At 40.9% G+C, this 13,827-nt stretch overlaps 1 long non-coding RNA gene across 2 annotated transcripts in view; it reads right to left on the bottom strand.

Moving 5' to 3' along the window:
- LOC109283288 (uncharacterized) overlaps nt 1-13,827 on the bottom strand; it is a 78,842-nt gene that overhangs the window by 19,038 nt on the left and 45,977 nt on the right. For both annotated transcript variants that reach the window (XR_002090390.2, XR_009463953.1), the window contains exons 2-3: nt 8,814-8,842; nt 8,484-8,605 (exon numbers count right to left, since the gene is read on the bottom strand). This is a non-coding gene — a long non-coding RNA (uncharacterized LOC109283288). The remainder of the gene's footprint in view (nt 1-8,483; nt 8,606-8,813; nt 8,843-13,827) is intronic.

Here is a 13,827-nt window from a genome sequence, read left to right as displayed (position 1 = left end):
CAAGAATCAAACCCAAGAGCATGCATGACAGTTCGAAGATTTGCCAGAAATCTATTGAATGGACAGCTTTTTCACATTACATTTTACTTTTCTTCCCCCTTGAACTTTCATTACCACCTCTACAGGTTTAAAAGTGCCACACTTAGGTGGCTAAGGCAATCTTTTAGAAGATTAAGAAAACTGATTTTATCCTGCCAGGGAGGAGATAACCAGAAAACTTCCTATTCTTGGCATCCCATCCGTTCCTGCAGCCCCTTCAGAACAAATCCAACTTTCTCAAACCCAGTATTTTCTTTTTTTCCCTGTCCACTGTCCACTTTCCACTTTGAATACCTGTGCAAAGTGAGGGGAAAATTGAGTTAAAGGAAGCCCCTTCATTTGGGGGTCGGTAACACTCCTTGTGCCTGCCATATTAGTGTTTTACAGCACTCATTTGTTTTAAAGCTGTACTTTAAAAATTGGATTCATTAATCAACAACTTAAGTGAAGTACAGGAAGAAAGTACATTTTTACATCATATGCAAGCCCAAGGTCCAGTATGGGGGAAGACCAAAGTTAAAAACTGAGCCAAGTCTCTTTCCAAGGGAGCTCTACTTTGTCCAACACCTGAAACATTTTAAAAAATGAGCTTACAAACTTTGAAACAGAAACAAAATTCCAAGGCTAATTTATATTCACCTGAAAAAAATGATTTTCTTATATTGGCAGAGACAAATGAATGAACAAACCCTGTCCTCATTTACACCAGGCTATTGAAGACAATGTGGCTACTAAAGTATAAATTTAGCCCCAAGCCTTTACTGCAGTGACACCAGCAGTAGGTGCAGGATGTCAGACTGTAATTCATTCAATGTATGGGTTAGAAAATGTAAAAAGGATTCCAAGCTATATCAAAATATTTAATTTCCATTTTAATCCAGATGGCAAGCAACACAGAGAATGATAAAAATAAATCTAAACTGATGCTCAAGATAAAGACACCCTTAGATGAGTGCCAGCTGTTCAGCTATCAATATTTCTACTGCTTTCTATTGCAGTTTTATGCTCTTTTGAAATACTCATGGGCCTACTAAGCCTATGGACCACATACCTTTTATTACTGAATTGTGCTGGGAAAATCTATGAAGATTAAATATGACACACATGTAAAAAAGCATAGTCATAAATATGTAGTATGTTTGTATCTCATAAACATACAGAGTGAGGGTCTTGATCACAAGTATCTTTTTATCTAAGCCAGTTGTCTGTTTTGCTTGTTTGCTCTGTGTGTTGTTTGTGAAAATCCTAAACAGATTTCATTTTTATTCTGATATACTATATATATTTTTAAATGTTGAAAAGGTTTACAGGCTGGAGAAATTTTCCTACCACTATCAGTGGTGCTGAAAAACAAGATAAATATTGTATTACTGGGTTTAAGAAAGGTAACAAATTCAGAAGTATAAGAAAATAATTGATTTTAAGAAATGAATTGATTATGACCTCAGTCTTTCCTTTTGCTCTTGCATTACTGAAAATAAAAGCTAAAGTTAGGAGCTGCACAATATGAACAAATAATGTATGTTCTGTGCTCTGCACAGAGTCCAAACCTCAGTGATATTATCCCCCTTAGAATTAAATTTAGCACTGAACACTGATGTGTGGAACGAGGCCCCTGGGTATTTCAAGGAAGGAGGTTCCTTTTAAAATTCTGCCTGCAAATTGTTTGGAACAATTTCCCTGACACTGATGGAGTCGTCCCTTCTAGACACTTCAACCCTAGAGGTGATTATAAAGGGATTTAGTAGGCCATAGAATCTACCTCTGTGTATTAATTAAATTGCTCTTATTTGGGCAAGATAGACAATAACCATGTGCTCACTGCTTTGGTCTTAGTCTTACCCATCTGTACCACTGTTTTGTGTGTATGGTGTATTATACATAGTGTTCTAAATTGTAAGAAAACAAAAACAATTTAAAAAATAAAAAGTGTCCTCTTTCCTCCTGTTATACTTGTAATTAGTGTGCCTTTTCAAATAATTATATAGTCTTTCCCTTGTTACTGTAAGCCAGTGAAAAAACTCAATGAACACAAAATACTGCAGTCACCAGCAAGGAATTTATGACAAGGAAATAACTGCAATCGAAAAGAGAAGTCCTATGAAAGCTGACTATAGAACCAGCCATCAGAAAAGCAGTATACCCCTGCTGTTTCCCTTCCAGACTTCTGAGGGGCTGTGAAAGCAAAAGGAAAAGTTGATCTGAAGTTAACCTGCATCCTGTCACAGGTACCCAAATGAAATATTCATTCCCCCTTTACTGCCTCTCTCTTGTACTTTACCTTATTTATTCGAACTCAAGACCTACTTTCTTCTAAAATAACCATAAATATAATTGTAGTTGTTACTGTAATGCTCCTATTTGTCACTTTGATTGATCAGCTCTGCTGAGCTGCATGGAATTAAACTAATTTTAACTGCACCTTTATTCTCCTTCTTCTACAGCCAATTCTTCTACTGTTGAGAAAGAACCTGTAAAACTAACCCTTGTGAATATTAAGTGGTATAAATAATGCAAGCCTGAATTACTGTTTGCTACAAATAATAAGACCGAGGGGTCATAAATGGAGATGCATGAAAATTAAATACAAATTTAGACAGGTGACGTTTAGAAGCACTTTTCCAATTTAGGAAACATGAACATGAGTAATGGCTTATCAGCCTGCAAACATCCTTTTCAGCAGCTCAGGGAAAGGAACTGTATGAAGGAGTTTGATGACATAATGGTGGTGCTAGTGGGGAGAATTAAATTAAGTACCAGAAAGAAAACAGGAAAATAGGAAGTTATAAAAAGGGAATAATCCTGATTCACTAAATGGTCTCTAATCTCTCCCTCAAGAATTAGTTGATTACTTTTTATTAAGTTTTAAAAATATTCAACAGAAAATTATATAAAGATTTTTTTTTTAAAGGAACTGGAGTCATCCTGACTATCTTACCCTGTTTTCTTATATAATTCAATATTGGGGATAGGATATATTGTTTCATAGAGTCAATTCACCTTGGAAATACATTTTGCATGAAAGGTGCTCTAGGAGCTGATTGCATTGTATTAGCAGAAGCACAATCTTGTTGCAGATCTCACCTTGTTGGATTGCTTCATTTGGACCTAGGCTTTTTACATATGATATTTTTTTCTCATCATTGCTACTGGGGCTAGAATCAGTTTTACCAGACAAACTTGATTGTTTTGCTTGATTGAATTACAAAATCAGTAGATGAAGTGAAACTGGCAGATGCAGTGTATTTGATTTTAGGAAAGCATTTGATACAGTTGAAATATTTCTTTCATAGCTAATCCAAATCAAGTTTGATATGAATGCTGTTGTAGGGAAAGAGGCCTGTTTACTGCACCATAAAAAGAAGTACTATTGTAAACAGAAAAAAGCTCAGATTTGATTGTGGTGTCTAGGGAGTTCCCACAGTAATCTGTGCTAGGTCCAGTCTTATTAAATATCTTTGGTAGTGATCTGTAAGTAAACCGAACCTTTGAGATATTTTCACATGGTCATTTAGGAAGCATTGGGAGACTAGCTTTAAGATATAATGCAAAAGCTCCTACAAGATCAAAACACATGTATAAGATAACAAAATTAAGTTGAAGTAAGAGAAACTGAAACTGGTAAAACAAAACATATGGTAAATACATCATAACCAGGAACGTGAGAAGCACTCATGCCAAGAGAATCTAGGGATGAACAACATAGCAGGAAAAAGCCACGTTATGTCCTAGATCTTGGAGGTAAAGATTTAGCTGTAATCCTGAAATTAGTTCTGGGTTTATCATTCCTTAAAAGATGTTCAAAAGTAAGAAATACAAAAATGATTAGGAGCTTGGAGGATAAGACTTAAGAGGTGTTTTGCACAAGAAGGCCACTTGGGCTTCAGTAATAGCTGCAGTGCTCCACATCTCTGCCAATATATAGCTCAGCTATAAGACAACAGTTACAGATAATGAAAATAGATAATTTAGGAAAGTAAACTATAAAGTCTATGATTAGCTATGAAACTAGTTAATAGAAAAGTTAGGGTAACATAAAAACAAATTCTGAAAATATGACTGATTGACCTGTAAAATAAGCTTCCAGAAGTTGAAACCCCTATACTTGTCACATTTCAAATGAAGTATGAGTAACTGTACCAGAGGAAACAATCCTGTATTAAAAGATTACATGAACTAGATGACCTGATGAAAACAACCTACTGCTATAGTCTATGAGCCATAAAGGCAATACGTAAGTAATAATGAAGAAAAAAATGTCCCTGACAAAAAGTTGCTGAATAAGTCACCAGCAAAGGCTCACTGTGAGATGCAGATGATAAGATATATATGACCAGATGTCACAATGAAGTGCTGATCAAAAAAGAGGTGGCAACAAACTGATGGGCTTGAAGTTATATAGTATTTGTCTGAATGAACGAGACCCAGCATTAAACTTTGTTATATTAACAGTTCTTCACTGATTACCTGTATCGACATGAAGACCTTTCTTTCAGGTATAGGGTTAGTACAGATGTTTTGGCAGCCTGTTGGGGAGGCATTCTAACTATGGTGCTTTACACAAAGGTACTATAGAGTGTCAATGAACCCTTTTGGGTGTGCGGGGCTTGAACCCTGCCTGCAGCAGCCCTGGCCATCAAACAGGGGTGGTCCAGGGGTCCAGCAGCCTCCCAGGAGGCTTTTGGATCCCACTTCTCCCCAGTCCACCCTCCCCCAGTTAGCAACTGCCAGCAGGGGCTGGGGAAGGGAACGGAGCATGCCCCCACACCATATGTACCCCACCATCTGGGTTCTTTGCGGGGGGGGGGGGGGGGGAGGGGGAGAGCCAGGCAGGCTCCACATGAGCCAATTAGCATCCTCCTCCTGGCTGCTGTATCTGGAGCTGGGGTGGAGGGGGGGAAATGGAGCTCCTCTATCTCATGGGCCTGACCTGGCTTACCCTGAGACCCCCAGCCAGGGAAGCCAGGCCAAGCCAGCATGGTGGTTGGGGGGCTCTCTTCTCCGACCCCAGACTTTTGACAGTGGCAGCATGCAGCTGCCAGCTCAGCTTTGCTTGGCTTTGCCCAGCTATCTCAACTCAGGTATTTGGGGGAGCTGGTCCTGGCCCACATGATAGGGGCACTCAATTCACCCACCCCCTGCCCCAGCTTCTTGACAGCAGCAGCACAGCAAAGCCAAGCTGACAGATGGGTGCTGCTGCTGTCAAGAGGCTGGGGTAGTTGGGGGCAGTCTATAAGGTGGAGGAGCTCCCTTCCCCAGCCTCTTGACAGTGGCAGCACACAACTGTCTTCCCATTAAAGCCTGAAAGGCTTCACTTCCCTGAAGTGTGCTAGTCTTCTGTTTTCTTTTTGTGTTACCGCTGTTGGTGCGAAACTTGTTTTCACCCTGTTGCGTCATTCTGTCCTCTATGTTCCTCTTATACAGAGGAATACATCCTCTTACCTGTGCCAGGCCAGCTGACAACCAGGTATCCTGGTATTCTGTTTGCCATGGGAAAACAAGGTAAAATGTGGATGTTCTCATTTTAAGGGGAAAAATGTGGGTTTTCTCTTCTTAAGAAAAATGCTGGAAACAGTGGGGCTCCCCTGGCAGGCTGGTAAGGCTGTGGGGAGTGGGAGAAGGGTGGTCAAGTAGGGGTGCTACATGCATGGTCGTGCAGGGAGGGACAACTGCAGCTGGACCCATGTCCTGGTGGGCAAAGGGGGCAGGGAGAGCTCTGATTTTCCAAGATAAAAACCCAAAATCAAATGCCAAAACATATAGGTATTTAGAGTGTATTTTATTATAGTGATTGAGGCATTGGTAGGTTTCCAAATTGCTTTAAAATTGTAAATATATCAATAAAACATTTGATACCTATATATATAGTGGTGTTTCATTTTAATTGTGGAAAAACATGGATTTTGTTTTTTTAATGAGATAATTTATGATGTTTTTAATCAGAGAATTTGCAATTTCTACGCAGACAAAACCAGGATCTCTGCTGATAACTGAGACTCATTCGAAGTCCTGCTCGTTCTGTCCAGGCAAACTAGCTGCCTGTCACTGCTTCATAGCTTTCTTTGTTTTCATCTCCACCACTGCTGTGAAACCGGAACTAACACATATGGCATTTGTACTGCTGCAGCTGAAACTGATGCCTTGTAACATGGTCCTGTCTGTGTATTTTAAGGATTCCTCAGACCTACTCATTTAGGCACAGTAGCCTCTCACTTTTGGCTCCTTTATTGTGATGGGTTGCTTGTTTAGCTTCAGACACTCTTCCATGTTTCCTATGTACCGATCACTGGACTGCAGAGACTATACTTCCTAGGAAACCAAGCCACTACTGTCCAGCCTATCAGTCCCCTTACGGGCTGAAGTGGTGTATTGCAGTGATACAACCCTGCCACATAGGGATACCTTCTGGCTTGTTCTGCATGTGCCATCTGTTTCAATGCTCTCTTTACTGCTGATTCTGATTTACCTTTGCTTTGTAGATACCCAGGAGAAGAAGTCTTGTGATCTAGTTCACATTTTGCACTAAATGCTCTGTACTGTGACCTAGTTTCTGAGCATAAGAATCACAGTTATGTATTCCATACCTTTTTAAACATAGCATCTTACCTCACGAGTTTCCCCGTGACTCAGTTTCTCAGGTTTCTCAGATGAATAGCATCTTCTCAGGGATTTTGGATTAATGGAGAGCTTCATTGTCCTTACTTGTTCTGGGCTATTTGTTCACCTATGCTAATTTCAAGAGGTGCAATGACACCCCTTCTTTGTAGGCTTGCTGGTTGCTTCTTTTGTGGCTCCACTGATACTAAACCAAGTCTGCATTTTGGTACATTTATGAATTACAATCGAGGTCTATTTTTCTAATTTAAACTTTAGGTATTGACCACCTTATATTCCTTTATCTCACCACTCCCCCCCCACACACACACATATGCTGGACAGTGCCCACAGCTATTGCATTGTGAGAAAGGAAGTAGAACAGGTATTTTGGAATTATTCTGTGATCAAATACATGATTTGATCTGCTCAGCTCCTTAAGTGTGTGATAATCCTGCATGTTGACTATTATGAACCTATAGGCCTAAGAATCATTTGCCTGCATATCATAACTAAATATCTACTGTTCTTCTAACACTGCTGCTTAGAAATGTAGCTATGATTGCAGTTCAGCTGGAATCAAATTGGTCATTGATCCAGTAACATCATTGCAAATACTACAGTTGAATGCCTGCCAGCCTTCTGCAGTGTATGCATATTGAGAATCTTTTGATCTGCTATAGGTCATACTGTAGGCATTTTCCTCAATACGCTCAATTACTGTATATAATACCCGTCCCCCAATCCCCAGCTTTCCTGAGGTAGCTGCACATTGGACATAATACAGTTCTGTTTCACACATTTCTGAAAGGCATTTTTCCCCTGCCTTTCATCTGTATATACAGTAGACTATGATGCTTGCATTCTCAGCCAGTCTGTTCGTGTTCTGCTTACTGAGCTCCAGTTCCTCTAGCCTGTGTATTTTACTGATTGTACTGATCCTATCCTTGCTATAAGATGGCATTCCACTAGGGTTGCATTGGCTCTTTCGATAATTCCTTCCAGTATATGGACAGAGATCTCAGTTCTGTAATATTTCCTCTTCTGCTTCTTAGTTTTAGGTTAAACAATAAACAAACAAACAATCCACCAAACAAAAATCAAACATATTGTCTCTGTAACCTCATTTTTGCTAGGGTCAGAGAATTCAAACATTTTAAATGCTTGTTTTAATGTCAGGGGCATCATTTCTGGCAATAGAAATTCACACACATTTTCTTTTCTCTTACTGAGACTGGTATTTATAAAGACTCATATCTTGCTCTTACTGTTTCTATGCTTGTGCAATCTTTCTAAGTTTTTTGCTGTTAGCTGTTTGCTTTATTCCTATGTGCTGCTCGCTCTCTATTAATCACACTTTCTTTCAGTGGGTCTCTCTATGATGTATAACAATAATTTATTGCATTGGTGCTTACATGACCACTCAAGATTCAGGGCTTCACTGGGCCAGGTGCTTTAGGGGCACTGAATAACAAACAGTCTATACCCTAATGTCTGGGGGCAAACAGTAAAGAAGCCTGAGGTAAAATCAATCCAAGTTGCATGGTTTTCTGTAAACAGTGTAGTTTAGATTGGTAATCTATAATCCAGATTAAGTGAAACAAATTAAAGAGATAACACAGCAGTGACACAGATAAATATAGGTAAGATTTTGTCTAATCCTAGGCAGTTAAGAGAATTTACTTGGCATTGGGGCAATTAGTAATGATACTCCAATTTTAAAAGTGCCCGTAATGTGCTTCAGTGAGAACAGCTATACATAAAAAACACAAGAGAAAGAAAACAACAGAAACACATACATTCTAAAAGTATGAAGAGTAGAAGTATATTTCACTTCAAAAGGCACCAACCTTGCAAAATAATGCACTTCTCAAGGTATCTGGAAGGAAACCTAAAATATGAAAGGTGTTTCTGCTTGACTTTCAATCATTCTTCCCCATTTATCAGGCTTTGTTGCATTCACTATCAATTTCTAGGGATACAAAAAGTTTTCAGATCATCGGCACTATCCCAAAAATTATCTAGTAGATCAAAAGAAGCTGTCTTCAAATGACAGCAGAGTCAGAACATTACATACAAGTGAAATCATAATGAAAAAAAAAATTTGAAAAGAAATGACTTTGAAGATTTTTTTTAAATAAAGAAAGAAGGCAGAAATGGCCTTGTATTGTATTACTCACCTTGAAACATGTAGGTGTCAGTTGAATATCTATAGAAAATAAAAAAGGGCTGAGATTAGTTCTGAAAAAGCCTGTTTGTAGAAAATAGCCATCCAATACCTAGTATCTCTCTCAGATAGAATCTGAACCTTTTCCTAGGATTCCGAAAATGCGGGTAAGTGGGTACATGTTTGTATTGATGCCAGATTCACTTCCTTGCCCCCACCACAACTCCTGGCATTCAGATTACATTATGAAATGAACACTAATCTTGGGCAATGCTTTTGTATTCATCCCAAGGGCCAGGATGCCTTTTATGGAACAAGATATCATGAAGCAGACTATGGTCCCTATTAGCAACAAAAATTCAGAGTAACTGTATTGAAAGCACTGTTTTCACTATTAACTGAAATCAGGAACTATTCTGGTTGTTAGGGCTGTGTGAAGTTTTGGTCCCTGATTTATTTCGGCGGAGATTCAGCCCAAATCAGTAGCTGAATCTTCAAATCTGAATCAAATCAGGAGACCCCTTAATCTCTCTGAATCAAATCAGAACCCTCTGAATTGATTTAGAGAGATTTGGAGATTTGGACAGAGACAAAGCTTAAATGTTTTTTCTACATACCTCAAGGTACCAGGCCACTCATGAATGCTGCAATGGTGGGGCAGATGGAGAGTTCCACAGGAATATGGGGGGCTCCCCAGCGCTCTCAGCAATAGACCCGGAAGTGGACCAAAAGCACTTCTGGTCCACTTCCGGTTCCACTGGGGAGCACACTGGGGGGGCCCCTGCATCCTGCAGCTTGGTGACTGGTGCCTCCTGGGTCTGGGAGGCACCCAGGGTTCCCCCATGGCTGATTGCCAAGCCGGGGGGGGGGCATAAGGGGGCCCCCCAGCATGCTTCCTGGTGGACCCAGAAGTGGACCAGAAGTATTTCTAGTCCACTTCTGGGTTCTCCACTGAGTACACACCCCCCGCCCCCCCCAACACTCCTGTGGGACATTCCATCCATCCCTGCATTGCAGCATTCATGAGCCATGCCTGGTACCTCAAGGTAAGTAGAAAAAACATTTAAAGCTGCATCTATGGCCGACTCACTGATTCTCCCAATCAACATTGAATCTTCAGATTCGGATTTGGCCAAATCGAATCAGGGACAGCGTTCTGAATCAACAAATCAAATCACTGTCCCGAATTTGGGCTGAATCCAAATCCAAATCGAATACAGCCTGTTTCGCACACCCCTACGTGGTTGTGTCCAAAGGCATTTCAACTAAATCCTTACCTTCTTACCCAATATGTCATATCACTCAATCTGCTAGCCATTTCCATTCCTTCTTATAATATATGAAAGGAGGAAATATTTATTATATTAAAAAGCTTAATTAAAAGATAATTAAATCACTAACATTTTAAAAAGCAAAATTTCAGCACAATGTATTACATGCTCTTGAAACTTATGTATTATTAACATGAAGAATTATAATTTAACAACAAATTCTATTAGAAGCAATTAATTTATGAACAATAATGGGCAACAAGTGCATGGAAGGTTTACTAGGCTAATTGTGTGAATGGAGAACTCATTGAAAAAGAAGAAATTAAGAGAGCTTGACTATTTTAGACTCGTAAAATGAATGTTGAGAGGGAGATATAGTCATACTTTATAAATACATTCAGAATTAAATAGCAGAGAGGGAGGAGAACTCTTAGTCAAAGGGTAATACTGGTACAGGATCAAATAGGTATAAACTGATCATGAGTAAATATAGATGGGAAACTAAACATAGGTTTTGAAATGTTATAGACCCCAGTTTTCCAGAGACAGGAGGAAGGGTTGGATAATAAGAAATCATCAGAGCACATATGGTACAAAACCTTTACTGGAAACACACATAAAACCATCTATAAAATAGGTTATTCAGCAAGAATTTTACAGCACATTGGGTGGTCTGACAAGGATGAACTTGTCAAGTCTATTTGGTCAATGATTCAGACATCCTAGCTTCTCCTTAATTTTAGTCTGGGTTTTATGGCAATAAATCCATCACTAATTTATATCATTACAAGAGTTCTTATTCAGGTTGTCCCCTTACTAGGACAGCTGGTTTCCTTACCCAATTTTAGTATCTGTTTTACATACTTGTATTTTAAGAGTCTGATTTTGTAAAACATAAGTTACTTCATTGAAGAAAACAAAGATATACACCTAAAAATCAGTGTAAAAGTGATCCCCTCTATAACATAACCCCCAGTTTCTTTTTTTATACACACACACACACACACACACAGAGCACAGAGAGATGCATTCCCTTCCCCAACTATTTCTGACTTTTCCTCTCCCTCTCTATTCCCCATAGATAATTATAAGTAAGCTAAGATGTAGGATAAGCTTTAACATTTTATTTTAGGTAGCAAGTTTTATCTCTCCCCTCTTTGAAAATAAGTGCCCTGCTATTTTGATATAGATATCCACTGTTTTTTAAGTGATAATTATTATGTTTGTATTGATTTTGTACTGCTTTTATATTGTATGATTACTGCCTTAGGCCTACATATGTAAGTTAGCATAAGTCATGTCAAGTTTCTATCTTGTAATGTCAAGCCTTCATCTTGTCCCCTGATGCTGTATCCTATGACTCATACCTACCCCTCCTATGTAAATTGGTTCCTGGATCAATGGAGATTAATGTGGGTGCTTGAGAGACAATGGCAGTAGGTCTAAAAATAGCTCCTTCTGAATGACCAAACCATCAACACCAATACCTGGACCAACGACTCAGCCATTGGAACCACCCTCAGCATTCGAGAAACAAAAGATGAGGCAACCCACCATTTTGCCAAGCTGTACATGCTCAGTAAGAACACCTGGAACCCTCTAGAACAGGACTGACCTTGCCTGGACAGGCCCTCCCCATAGAAGATCACAGGTAGTCTACCCCACAAAAACGGGTAGTGAAGACTGACTCCTTGTTAATTCCATTTCCATCTGGACCAGACCAAGTCCAAGTAATGTCACCTATCCACCCCAGAGACCCTGCAGGCAACCCACTATGGACAACACCAAGCTGAAGGAGACCCCAACTGGCCATTGAGGACTCACTTTTAGCCCGGGATAGGTAGATATCACCTGCACATTTCCTCCTCCAATTTGAACTCTCTCTCTCTCCTCCTGGATTTCAGCCCCTGCACCAAGCCTTTTTAACCCCTGCTGCCATTGTGTGTGTGTGTGTGTATGTGTGTGTGTGTGTGCGTGCGCACATGCACGCACATGCGCTCATGCAAAGGAACCAATAAGATATTGTGTCACCACCTCCCCTGTTCAATAAAACCACTATCACTTGTAACCCCGAGTTGGGTTGTGTTTTACTAAGCCCTTCCCTATCTTAAATTCTGGTATCTGTCTCTCTCTCTCTCGGCTCCAGCCCCGCCATTTTCCTGATCTCTCAATTCTGTCTCCCCTTTCCTGCCACCTCTCAGCTCCTCTCCGTCTCTTCTCTCTTCCCCTTGTGCAGGCTCTCAGCCCCATTGCTTTCTGCAGGCTCCCAGCCCTGCTTCCACCATTTTTTGCCTCCTGCCACCTCTACCTGATCCCAATCTCTCTCTGCCTTCTCTTTCTCTTTGTATTCTCCAGCCTCCCCCAACAGCCCTACTCCCAGTTTTTCTCTCCCCAAGTACCTCTTGGCTCCCCTGTAGCCTCCTTTCTCCAGCTCCAACCTCCAAGCTTCTCCCTGGCATCACACCTTTATGCTGCCAGCTTTCTGCTTTCAATTAACACCAATTAACCTTAAGTTACCCCAAGTCCCCTCCAGTCTGCCAGTTCTAATCCCAGCACCAGCAATTTTCATCTCAGTCTCCACCAGCAGTAACCTAAAGTAACCCCAAGCCTCAGTTCCTCAGCCCAGATCTTTCTAGTCTACCAGTTCTAATCCTGGTCCCAGCAACATTCACCCCCTACACTTTCACTCTCTCTCTTATCTTAACCTTCCCCCAGGTATCCCAAGTACACCAAGCACATACATACACACCACAACACCCAAGTTAGGAACTCACCTGTGTGTACGTGTAGGTGAGTGGTATGTATGTGAACTGATATACTTGTATGTCACTGTGTGTATGATATATAAATTAGTGATCCCTGTATGTGTATTGGGTGTGCACATATTGGTAATTGATTCTGGTCTAATTTCTTTTGGTCTGTATAGTGTGTGCCCTCCTGTCTAACAACACAATATTGAGAGCCTGAGAGTTGGACTGACCCCACAAGGCAACACCTCTACACACGTAGGAATATTTCACCATCCTCATGGAAAAGATTCAGTTACTGTATTTACTCCAATCCAAGATAAGATACCCCCATGAGGGGAAAAAATAAGCCTCATCTTGGATTTTAGTGCCAGTCCAGGGTAGGTGAAGGCTCATCTTTGGCTTTTTTTCCCAGACTCAGGGCTGTAGCTGGAGCTGAGCCACAGCCTGTCCTAAGCCAACAAAGTTTGTTGGGCAGGGAGGGGACATGTGGTTGGAGGGAATGCAAGGGAGACCATAGGTCATGGGAGGAACCTGCAGCCTGCCCCCTACATGCCTGTGCCTGCCCCCCTCACTGCCTGCCTCGCCCCTGGTCCCCACACTTCCTGCCTACCACTGCCCAATAGTTCCCTTACCCATTACCTTCTATTCTGGCTCCCATCTTTTCAGCCCCAAACTAGCCTGGCTGGGAGATGCCACCACTTCTCTTTAGTTGGGCCATATTGGGGCCAGCTGAAGATGCTGCTGATGGCTGACCCAGAGTTAAGTGGGGGTGGTCAGGAAATAAGGGGGACAGGAACAGGCACGAGGGGGCAATGGGTGGGGGAACAGGCTAAAGGTGGGGAGCAAAGGGTGCGGGAGGCAGGAAATGGTGGGGTAGTCACCACAGTGGGGAGGATGGAGACACACTCTTAAGATGCTCTTCCACTAATTAACATGGCATTTATCATTTTTCATGTATAGAATCTAATTACGGGGGGGGGGGGAGTGGGGTGTCGCAGGGCACAAA

The sequence above is a fragment of the Alligator mississippiensis genome, chromosome 8 (assembly GCF_030867095.1).
Source record: "Alligator mississippiensis isolate rAllMis1 chromosome 8, rAllMis1, whole genome shotgun sequence".
In the NCBI taxonomy this organism is placed as follows: domain Eukaryota; kingdom Metazoa; phylum Chordata; order Crocodylia; family Alligatoridae; genus Alligator; species Alligator mississippiensis.
Note: the sequence above shows the minus strand (reverse complement) of the source record. Positions and strands in the feature narration are given on the sequence as shown.